General features: G+C 42.2%; 1 long non-coding RNA gene across 1 annotated transcript; it reads right to left on the reverse strand.

Moving 5' to 3' along the window:
• Nucleotides 1-7,624: 7,624 nt before the first annotated feature.
• Nucleotides 7,625-10,456, reverse strand: LOC143418770 (uncharacterized). Its single transcript, XR_013098787.1, has 2 exons — nt 10,320-10,456; nt 7,625-7,872 (listed from the first exon to the last, which is right to left on the reverse strand). It is a non-coding gene; the product is annotated as an uncharacterized LOC143418770 (long non-coding RNA).
• Between the last annotated feature and the right edge of the window lie 320 nt (nt 10,457-10,776).

Raw genomic sequence — 10,776 nt, forward strand, 5'->3', positions numbered from 1 at the left:
CGTTTCTGGACGCCACGTTGCTGCTGGTCACTTCCTGTGTGGATGCCCAGTTACTTGTTCAGTGCACAGTTTCAGCAGAATTAGACCACAAATTGATCCTGGAGGTTTACCTCAAGGGCTACAAAACTTAGCAGCACATAGATTTATCTGATAGCCATCACTGGCATCGGTGCCTGCAGTTGGGAGGCTACAAGCTTTTGTCTTACTTTCAGATGAAATGCTAGAAAAATATTGTTTTGAACTAAATACTCCCTCGTATAATATAAAGTAGGAAAAGATGAACAATTATTCAAACAGTGAAACAGGAGCAAAGAGATGTGTTTGCAGATACTTTTCAGATTGCTCCGTTGGTGGTTGCAGACAACAGTGTGATGATCAAAAATCCACCTGTGTCCAGTATTAAAACACTGCTGGTCATTAATTAGAGAACGCTGTGTGAGAAAAACAGCGTGCACAACAAAGAGTCACAATGATGGCCCACATTAACGCTTTAACACAACAACACATCCGCTCGCGCTCTGTGTCGAGTCATTCTGTGAGGAACTGTAGAGATAATTAGGCTCGAGCCACTTATGGCCACTTATTAGAGATTTCTGCAGATTACTGTGCACAAACCGGTTCTGTGTAGTAATTAGGTCACGCTAATATTCAGCATTCAGGAACACAGCCAAGAAAAACACTGTGTTATTAAGCAGCAGCTGACCACTGTACTGTGTGAAATCCCATCCTTTAATCTGCCTCAATGTTTAAAAGCTTTCTCGCAGTGTAAACCTGAGCTGCAGCACAGCCCGGCCTCAGTGTGCCTCACACCTTCTCAGTCTCATGGATAGAAAACGTCTCATCTGAAGTGGAGTACATTTGTCATTTAGAAAGCTCTATCTTCATATTTTGGTTCCATATAAAGAAAGTTGTCGGTATAAGTCTGATGATTTCAGATTTGTTGATCCAGCCGTGACAAAGATGGTCCCTCTGAACTAATCAGTAAAAATGGAGTAGTCTGTGACTTTGCGCTCATCGAAACCAACCATCAAACTAATTCACACGCCGCGGTCTCAGCGCAGGCTCAGGACCACCTTTCATTTGTTGATCAGTGTTGCTGGACACAAATCACGAGTCCAGTTTTATTTTTAAAGCGCCAAATTACAACAACAAGGTCATATTATAATCTAATGATCACACCACAGACACACGTCACACACGTCACACACTTTAATTATTTAATTTGGTTCAGTTGAGATATTAAAACCGGGTCAGATTTAGATAAAGATCATAATATGAAAATACAACAGGAGCTTAGTCTGTTAAGGCTTTGTTTTCTCAGTTGCTATGGTGATGCCTCACTTCCTCTACATGAAATACGCACTTCTGACACAAAGTATACTCCTACTGCTGTACAGCCATCACTCATTTGTGCTCATTGACAGGAAACAGGTGGCAATGGAAGTTTAACCTCAGCGTCCTCAGTGGGAGTTCGTTTACATCCACCCATCGCTTTCCCACAGATGTGGAATTTCACTCTGACTTCATGAAAGGCTTTTTAAACATATAGAAAAGCTGAAGTGACATCATGTAGTACAGTTCATACATGTTTTAGCCTCCTGATGACTTCGGACTGACTCGTCTGAGGACGTCAGAGCTACAAATTGGACTTCTTTGCTTAAAAAACGATAAAAATTCAGCTTTAAAGAAACAGATGTTCACTGTGCTTTACTGTTTTGAATTATGTCTTCATGGTGTCCTGCTTTGTGTAATGACAAATGCAATTGTATTGTTTTTATTTCTTACTCAAAAGAACTCTGTATCTTTTTCTAAATGTGACCTTCACTGGCATTGATTTTCCCCCCACGCAGGAGCAGCCGGTGTTCAGTTTTGCAGGCCGATTTGTAAAGAGCTAAATAAAAGCTGTCAGTGGTCAGGCCTCGTTTTGATTAAGAGTTTTGCTGCCGAAGCTCAGGGAGGAATGAATATTTGATGTGAGAAACAAATCTAATAATAGATCAGTCAGGTAGGCACCCGGTGACCCCTGACCCACGCCTTTATGCGTGTGCACACCTGTAAACAGCTGCCGTCCAACATCTGTGCATGTGTCGTGTGCAGGCTCGCACTCCGGTGCACACGTCTTTGTGTGAGCAGAGGAAGAACGGGTAAGCAGGGAGGATTTGGGGCTTTTGGAAAAGCTAATGCAATGAAAAGCCACTTTGCCTTTTGTTTGCCTTGCATGACGGGGGACAGAGCGAGCCACAAGTGGGGCTTAACATTCCACTTGGCTGAAGGAGAGGAAGGCAGCTGGCACTGAGGAAAGGCCACACCGTGAATCTGTGGACACACCAAAAGGCCCGGATTGGGTTTCTGAGGCCACAAGGAATGCATGGGAACTAGAGTGGGGACAAGAGCGGGGGTGCACTCGCGGGGGGAGCTGGCTGAGCTTTGGGGCTGGGGAGGTTTTTTTCTTAACTCCTTTAGTGCTGTCCTGGGAAACAGCGAGGCCGCACAGACTCGTGTCAATCCTTCAAGAAACATTCAGCTCGTCTCAGGTGACCAAAACTCCTTAAGTCTTATTTTAACCACCACTGCAGGTGTTTAAAGAGTCCTGTTGTCATGAGTGGATCCTTGTTTTGCACATGAACCTCCACACCTGAGTGACCTAATACACATCGGCTGATCTACAGGTTATGGTTCACAGTGTGCTGTAATTCATGAATGAATACAGACGTTTGTTCATGACCAGCACTGTGCATGTCTGCTTATGTTTTCTTTGACATTTCTTGGTAAGATAAAGTCGCTGACATCATGATACTAACCCAGGTTGCTGATGTTAACCTGCTCGTTTAGTCTGATCTCGTTAACCCTCCTCTCTCCCTCACCTCCCAAAGATCGATCAAACTCAGAGGCTCCACTGAGACTTGAAAATAGTCTGAATTTTCAATAGAGTTTCAGTAAAATGGTCTGTTCTCAACAATACAGTTTAACGTCCAGGCGTGCATGAAGAAGAGGATTTAAGAGGTTCAGTTCATTTTCATTTCATTCCATTTATATAGCACCAGATCACAACAACAGGTGTCTCCAGGTAAAGACTCGACAATACAGAGAAAACTTCAACAATCAGACAATGTCCTCTGAGCAAGGACTTTGGCGACAGTGGGAAGGAAAAACTCTCTTTCAGCAGGAATAAAGCACAGGGCCATCTCGGTTGGATGGATGGATGGATGGATGGATGTATGGATGGATGGATGGTTGGATGTTGGATGGATGGATGGATGGATGGATGGATGGATGGATGGATGGATGGTTGGATGGTTGGATGGATGGATGGTTGGATGTTGGATGGATGGATGGATGGTTGGATGGATGGATGGTTGGATGGATGGATGGATGGATGGATGGATGGATGGATGGATGGATGGATGGATGGATGGATGTTGGATGGATGGATGGATGGATGGATGTTGGATTGATGGATGGATGGATGGATGGATGGATGGATGGATGGATGTTGGATGGATGGATGGTTGGATGGATGGATGGATGGATGGATGGATGGATGGTTGGATGGATGGATGGTTGGATGGATGGATGGATGGATGGATGGATGGATGGATGGATGGATGGATGGATGGATGGATGGATGCTGCAGGTAAGTAGTGCCAACGAGCACAGGCTGATTCAGATTAATTGTTGGTAATCTGTCTGCATTTATAAATGACCTGCTAACTTTTGCCACCCTGTCAGAGTGAGGGGTCAGGCAGTGCCAGTTAGCTGTATTTGTTTGGTTGCCCACCACCAGGTTAAGTTGCTGACCTCTGAGCAACCAGTTTGGTCTCCAAACTACTTTCATTCTGCTCTGAATAAGACTCAGTCCAGTCTCTGGGTAACCACTAATTTGTCCTATTTGCACAAGGGTTACCTTATTTTTACTCTTGTGTGCCTGAGGCGTAATATGTAGTGCTGAACTACACAAAATCCTGAAACAAGGCCCTCCTGCAACAACTACTTAAATGTAAAGGCTGTAAATGAATCCACAGTCTGTAGATAAAAGATGGATAAACCACATCCTCACCAAAACACAGAAACCTGCTGATGAGGTTTTGTTAGTCCTGTGGCAGATTTGAGGCAGAGATTTAAATTTCTGCTGTGTTCTGTTAGAAAATGTGTGACAGAAAAACGTGTTGGTTCTGATCGTCGTGGACCTCCTCGTTAAATAATGACGGACACGCCTGCAGCACTCGGGCATTTCGATGCTGCAGACACGCTACGACTGTGTGACTGTGTGTGCGTGAGATGAGAGGTAAACACAGAGCCGGCACAGCTCCCATCACAGCCTCAGAGCAGATTAATGGACCTCAGCCTTTTGTGTTAAGGCTGACGAATCCGCTTACACCACACACACACACACACACACACACACACACACACACACACACACACACACACACACACACACACAGATTGGGTTTACGCCTCTCCTGTCAGGCTCCTCCCAGCCTCTCCTTCTAATCTAATTTGTCCATCTTTCTGTCGGTCTGAACCATGACATATCATTTTAGTGAAGCGAGGGAGGAGATAAAGAAGGGAATTAAGAGCAAAAAGGTGAGCGAGAGCGAGAAACAAAGGGAAAGTGAGAGAGAGAGACTGCTTCCCATCGACTTACTGAGGTCGCTGAATGAAGGGAAGAAAACAAATTAGGGTGAGAACAGCAGAGGATAAAGAGGGACCCCATGTTGATTAGCTTGGACCAGCATGAATACAAATGAATGGAGTGTGGATTAGTATTGCACATGTAAATCTTTCAGAAAACCCTCTGGAACCTTCTCCCCTCTTATCTGAACTGTGGGAGGATTACTTGACGTGCAAACACTCTGAGCTCCACACTCTGTGCCTGGTCGTCATCTTCACGTCGACAAAGATGAAGGCTGAAAACATCGAGTGTATGCAGTCAGTTAAGGAGGAAGAAGAAGATGTCTTGTGTTGATTAACTTTGTCTGAGGTGGAGTTTTCTCAGTGTCCTCGCAGCAGCAGCAGTGCCTCTCCGTCCCCTGAGGAATCACTCAAGAAGTGCACATTGTGTAGTGGAAGCAGGAGGGGATACCCTGTATTGATTAGCTCAGACTAACATGAATACAAATGGAAGATTAATGGCTTAGCTTGAGGCATCCGAGTCCCACTGGAACTTTCTGGCCTCTCAGCTGCTCCATTATTAGTCTACAACACGGCTGAGCTGGATCAGCTGGATCCAGTTGTTGCTAAAACGTAGTAAAAATGTGTTCTGGTTTTCTAGTTTTCTCACATTTGGTGGAAAAGAAAAGATTTAGCCTTTTGTCACCAGTTTGGTCAAAGAAGTCCAGAACGAACTGACACGAGATTCAAATAGAGTCTGTTACACAGGCTGTATATAAAAGATGGACATCACCACCGTGATGTTGCCCATTACCCAAAATTACTTGAGTCCCGATTTGAAGCTTTTGATGATGTTACTCTGCCTGATACTTTGAGGACAATCACCTGCAGACCCACATAGCATGCCCCGCCCACTTCTTCATCATCTCCAAAATAAAATGCATTTTTTATTCAGTTAGACCTGGAAGCAGTGACTGACACCATAAACTCACCTGGAAACTGTTTATCAAGCTCAGTGATTGGCTGAATGCTGAACTGGTCTAGTATTATATTCTGATATATGAGTTTTGTGGTTTGCCTTCGTTATGATTTATTCCCTGAGTTTATGCCAGGTCTCTCTTGGAAATGAGATTTTTAATCTCAATGAGATTTTTTACCTGGATAAATAAAGGACTAATAAAAAAATAAAAAAAATAAATTTATGTGTCGCCCTCGTCAGTCTGCCGTGTCTTTGGTGTTTACGTTCACCTGCATGTCTCTCTCACCCTCTGTGTCTTAGGCCTGTTTCCTGTTTTATTTTGACAGTCTCGGGTTCCATGTTCAGTGTGTTTAGTTTTGCTTCCAGAGGTTGAGGCTGCGTTGTTCTCAACATCTGGGTTCCCTTTCGTTTATACAGGCTTTTGTTTCTGGCTGAGCTTAAACGGAGAGTTTCATGTGGATGTCTCGTGTACTTATGATATTACAATTACAACTTGTCGTTGTGTATGACTGACGAGCTGAACTTTGAAAGTGACGGCAAACTGACTGTGAGCTTCATGTTTAACTATGACTTCACTCCCACAGATACTGTAAATGCTGGAAGATGTGTGTGGGAGTGAATACATACATACTTACTTACATTCTGATCTCATGTGGTTTAGATCTGATAGACGGAAAGCTGCCGTTAGCAAAACGTGTCCTCGGGGTTAAAGAAAGCCAATAATGTGCGATCTTCCACATCAGCAGACGGTCCTCAGAAGCATCCTGCTGCGATGACCTGAAGATAGAAATGGTGCAAAATGAAAATATTTCTCTGCTCTAAAAGCCCATTATCTCAAACACAGAGTGGGCTGCAAGCTGCCACCATATGTCACATTAATTATCACCTGGACTCAAACTCTCACGTGCCTTTTCCTTCAGCCCACTCATGTAATTTCAGTAAATAAGAACTTTGATTTTTTTCATGCTTCACTCTTGAAATATGCTAATTACACACTGCTCTGCAGTTGCAGCATTACAAAGAAGATCTGGATTGGAACAATCTTTACCGTATTTATCACCAATAATCAGACCGCATCAACTGGACGAGTCAAACTGAGCGTGCTCGTGTTAAAATGCAGAGCTGCTGCGTGAAACATTTGTACCCCATGTGACCCCTTTATGTAACCGTATATGTGTGTGTGTGTGTGTGAGTCCTTTCTCTCAACCAAGGAATCAAGATGTAAATTATGGTGCACGGCAAGCGCAAACAGGAAATATGAGGAAGCTGCTGTTGCTCTCTCTGTAATATATCAGCATATGAATCAGAATAATAGATGGATTGTGGCCTGAGCCATTTGGGAGAGCGCTCGAGTGCTCTGCAATCAATGGACTCTAATTATACCTGTAAAGGTTGGCCGTTCGCTCCGTGCATCTCGCTCCGTTTGACGCTTACTCATTTTCTGATGTTTTTATCCAGCGACGTCCGTCTGTCTCGTTCCATCTGCCCGTCTCTCTGAATCCCATTCAATCAGGTTCGGGTTTCTGCTCACTTCCAGATTCTCCTCACCTGATGTGTTTGTCAAACAAAGCCAAAGTGATGTCAGCAGTTTGTTTTGGACTCAAGCTCCACATCTGCCTTTTGAGCCTCAACATGTCTTTTTTCTTTCTTTTGAGTTATCCACGACATCAGCTAATGCTGGCTAGCATCACACAGACACAAATACACAGCAAATCCAGCATGTCCAAATTAACACTGTCAGATTTGACTTCAACACTATTAAAGTGTCTATATGGGTCCACACCAGAGAGTGTTAATTTAACTCTTTTTGGAGAGTTGGTACGTTAACTCTGATTTAGTGTTAAACACCAAATCTGTCTGGAGTTGATAATTTAACACTTGGTGTTAAGAGTTTATATATTAACTCTCAAATAGTATTTTAGTTTAACTACGTAAGAGTTATCTTCTAATTCATTCTAAAAAGCAGGAATTTTACTGTTCTGACCTTCTAGAAATTTCTTTTGGAAATAAACATTTACTAAAAAGATGCAATGGTTTTTGAAAAACATTTATTCTGAACTGTGCACCACAATTTCAAAACATTTTCTGAAAGATGTAACAGTATACATGTTCTCACTTTCATTAGAATTTTGTTTATCAAAAGGTCTGAGCTGGTAAATGCAAATAACAGCATCTCATCACTTATTTCTTCAATACAATATGCATGTCCTTCATTCATCCCTTTGTGGAACTTCAACGCACTTCTGCTCTCCCCCATATTCCATCTTCACAAGCATATCCTGTGTGGAGATTGAATAAAAATTAGTTGACACTAATTAATGGCACAAATAATCCAGTAAACAATTGCAGCACAGTAAAAAAAAGGAATCCTCTTTGAGCCATTACTTGTGTAAAGTATTTTCCCAAAAGACAAAGACACAGGCAACAGGTAATACTGAACTAAATGTAAAACCTCAACCTTTTTCATTTTTACCTAAACCGTGTGCACAAAACTCTGGAGGGATCTATGCTAACGTAGAATCCAGTCAGGACGTCAGCTACTGCTGTTTGCTCGCTTTTTGTTTTTTTTTATGGGCGATCGTTTTCAGGCTTCAAGCAGCACCATTATACCAACATTTCACATTCTAGACATTGTTTTAGGTGTATTTGACCAAAAGTTTGACTGAAAATTCACATGCAAGCTTTTTTCAAGGCTGTGGTATTTGCCGCAAACAATACCTTTCAGTAGTGATGGCCCGCTTGAAGCTGACGCTCCGGAGCGTGTGTCGAAAAAAACAACACACTGGTTCAGAAGCACTGCGTCGAGGCTTGCTTCGTTTGGCAAAAGTCACGTGACCAGTGACGTCCGAAGCTTCATTACGCACGTAACTGCTTCGGTACCTGATTCAAACGGATATAAGGAAGTGAATCATCCACGGGATTCGTGGAGTGTGTTGATGGTGACAGATAGCGACGAGGTGATCATTCCACTGACAGATATGGAGCCAGCGAGGAAGAGAGGACGTTCTGGCGTGTGGGAATATTTTGAGTTGATTTTGCTCAATTCATTTTATCTGCCGAAGTGAAAAACTTGAAATGTCCAAAATCATGTTTTCATAATGTAAATATCATTACAGCATATGACTTTAGCAACACTTCCATGTGAATTAAAGCTAATGAAGACTACAAAAATGTATTTGACACTATACGTACATTACATTGCTACAGTTTAGAAAATCATTTTGTTTATTGTTTTTAGTCTGCAGGACCCAGGAATACCTGCATATCTACCAACTTGCAGTGTAGTTCCTGCACTCCACAGCCTCTTCTGTTCCATGCAAGTGGATTTTCTCCAGGGCAGGAGAAACTATTTCTAAGAAAAGAAACAGACTCAGCCAGCGCACAGTAACACTAATCCTCTTGTTAACTGTAAATAACAAAAGGGCTACCTTACATTGATCATGTTTTTACTTTGCAAGTTCTTGATTAGGGGTGGGTTTTGATTATCGCTTTTCTGATTACAATCCATGCTAAATTGAATAAAGTGATATTGATTCATTACAATCCCGTGTCGATTTGTAAATTAACGTTATTATGCCTGAAACGCCAGCATCTCAGGTTAAACCTCACAACATGTCGTCAAACACCATGCAGCTAAAACAGTAACTGGGAGCAGGTTTACGGATTCTGCATACAAACGTGAACACAGAGCGCGGACCCGACGCGTCAGAGTCAGATTTTGGTGCGTCGTCGGGTCCGCGCTGTGTTTGCCTCTTTTTTCTTCGCTGGCTTCTGCAGCTGCAGGTTTCATAACTCTCTGTTTACATCTCTAATTAAGTCTCACATGTGTCAGCTTTCTTTTAATAGATACGAAATTATGGATATATACTGTTAAATGATCAGACTTGTAATATTTCTGACTGAGGCAAAACTTTCCAGATTCCAATCAAATTGAATCGGATCCTGTATCGAATCAAAATGATTCTACAAATCAGTGACGATGCAGCCGTACTCAGCTTCCTAAGCATTTTCCCTTTCCAGTTCACAATCAATCCCACCCCTAGGTCAAAAATATGTATAGGACAATTGGCCTCATCTAATATTTTGTATGAACCTGTCCAGCTGTCCAGTGATTAAACGACAAGTAGATGGAGGCAGGACTTCACAGCAGGAGCATACTGCATAATGTGCTGTGCATTCTCATATGTATATTATATATATTGCTCACTTATTGTATTTACCAACATCAAGGAGTTATGAGCAAAGAAAGGCCACACCATAGTGCATGTTTAAATAGGGAAAGTTTATTGATCAAAATGTATTACGCAAATACGCATTACATTTTTTCAGCCCCCCAATCGAGAAAACAAAACCAATTACATGTTCAAAGCAACGGAACGGTGGCCCAATATCGGAGAGGACTCCACTCTTGAGTGAGCAGTGATAATTGAGCAGTCCGTTTTATTTTGCAGATTCAAGCTGCTCTTCAAAATATTCGCCACCAGATGTCACCGGAGAGGACTGTGTTGAAAAGCTTCGAGTAATGAACCGTTTTTCAATACAAGCTTCAGTGCTTCGGAAAGCTTCATTTGGCCATCACTACCTTTCAGCTAGCTAAAACAGAATATTATGCTATCAGCGAGCAACATGGCTAATGCCTTTCACACAGCTTTGTCTCAACTCCAAAGAGCCACAGAAGTAAAAGCTCATGATAATAATTGAAACAATCTTTGAAAAAATGACTTACCAAGCATGGCAAACAACTCAAATATGTAGAGCAAAATGTTCTGAAACGGCTTCACTTCAGCTTCGATTGGAGCCGTGCTGGGGGCGGAGTCTGTGAATGTACTCTGTTGGTGTCATAGCCCCTGTAGGAGTTCAGAGTTAAGAGGTCAAGAGTTAATGTTTCCATTGTAACACCTCAAGATTTGACAGAGAAACACTCATTTTTAACACTCGATTTTAACTACTATCATTTTACACCTCAGAGTTACATTAAAAGAATGTGACTCTGCTTAGAGTAAAATTAACTCTACTTTTGCAAGAAGACTATTAACACCAAAACATTTAACACTTTTGAAGTTGCTGTGTACCTGCTGATTAGAGCTAATTATGACCAGTGTTGGTCAAGTTACTTGAAAAAAGTAATCACTAACTAATTACTGATTACTTCCCCCAAAAAGTAATCCCATTACTTTACTGAT

The sequence above is a fragment of the Maylandia zebra genome, linkage group LG5 (assembly GCF_041146795.1).
Source record: "Maylandia zebra isolate NMK-2024a linkage group LG5, Mzebra_GT3a, whole genome shotgun sequence".
Taxonomy (NCBI): Eukaryota; Metazoa; Chordata; class Actinopteri; order Cichliformes; family Cichlidae; genus Maylandia; species Maylandia zebra.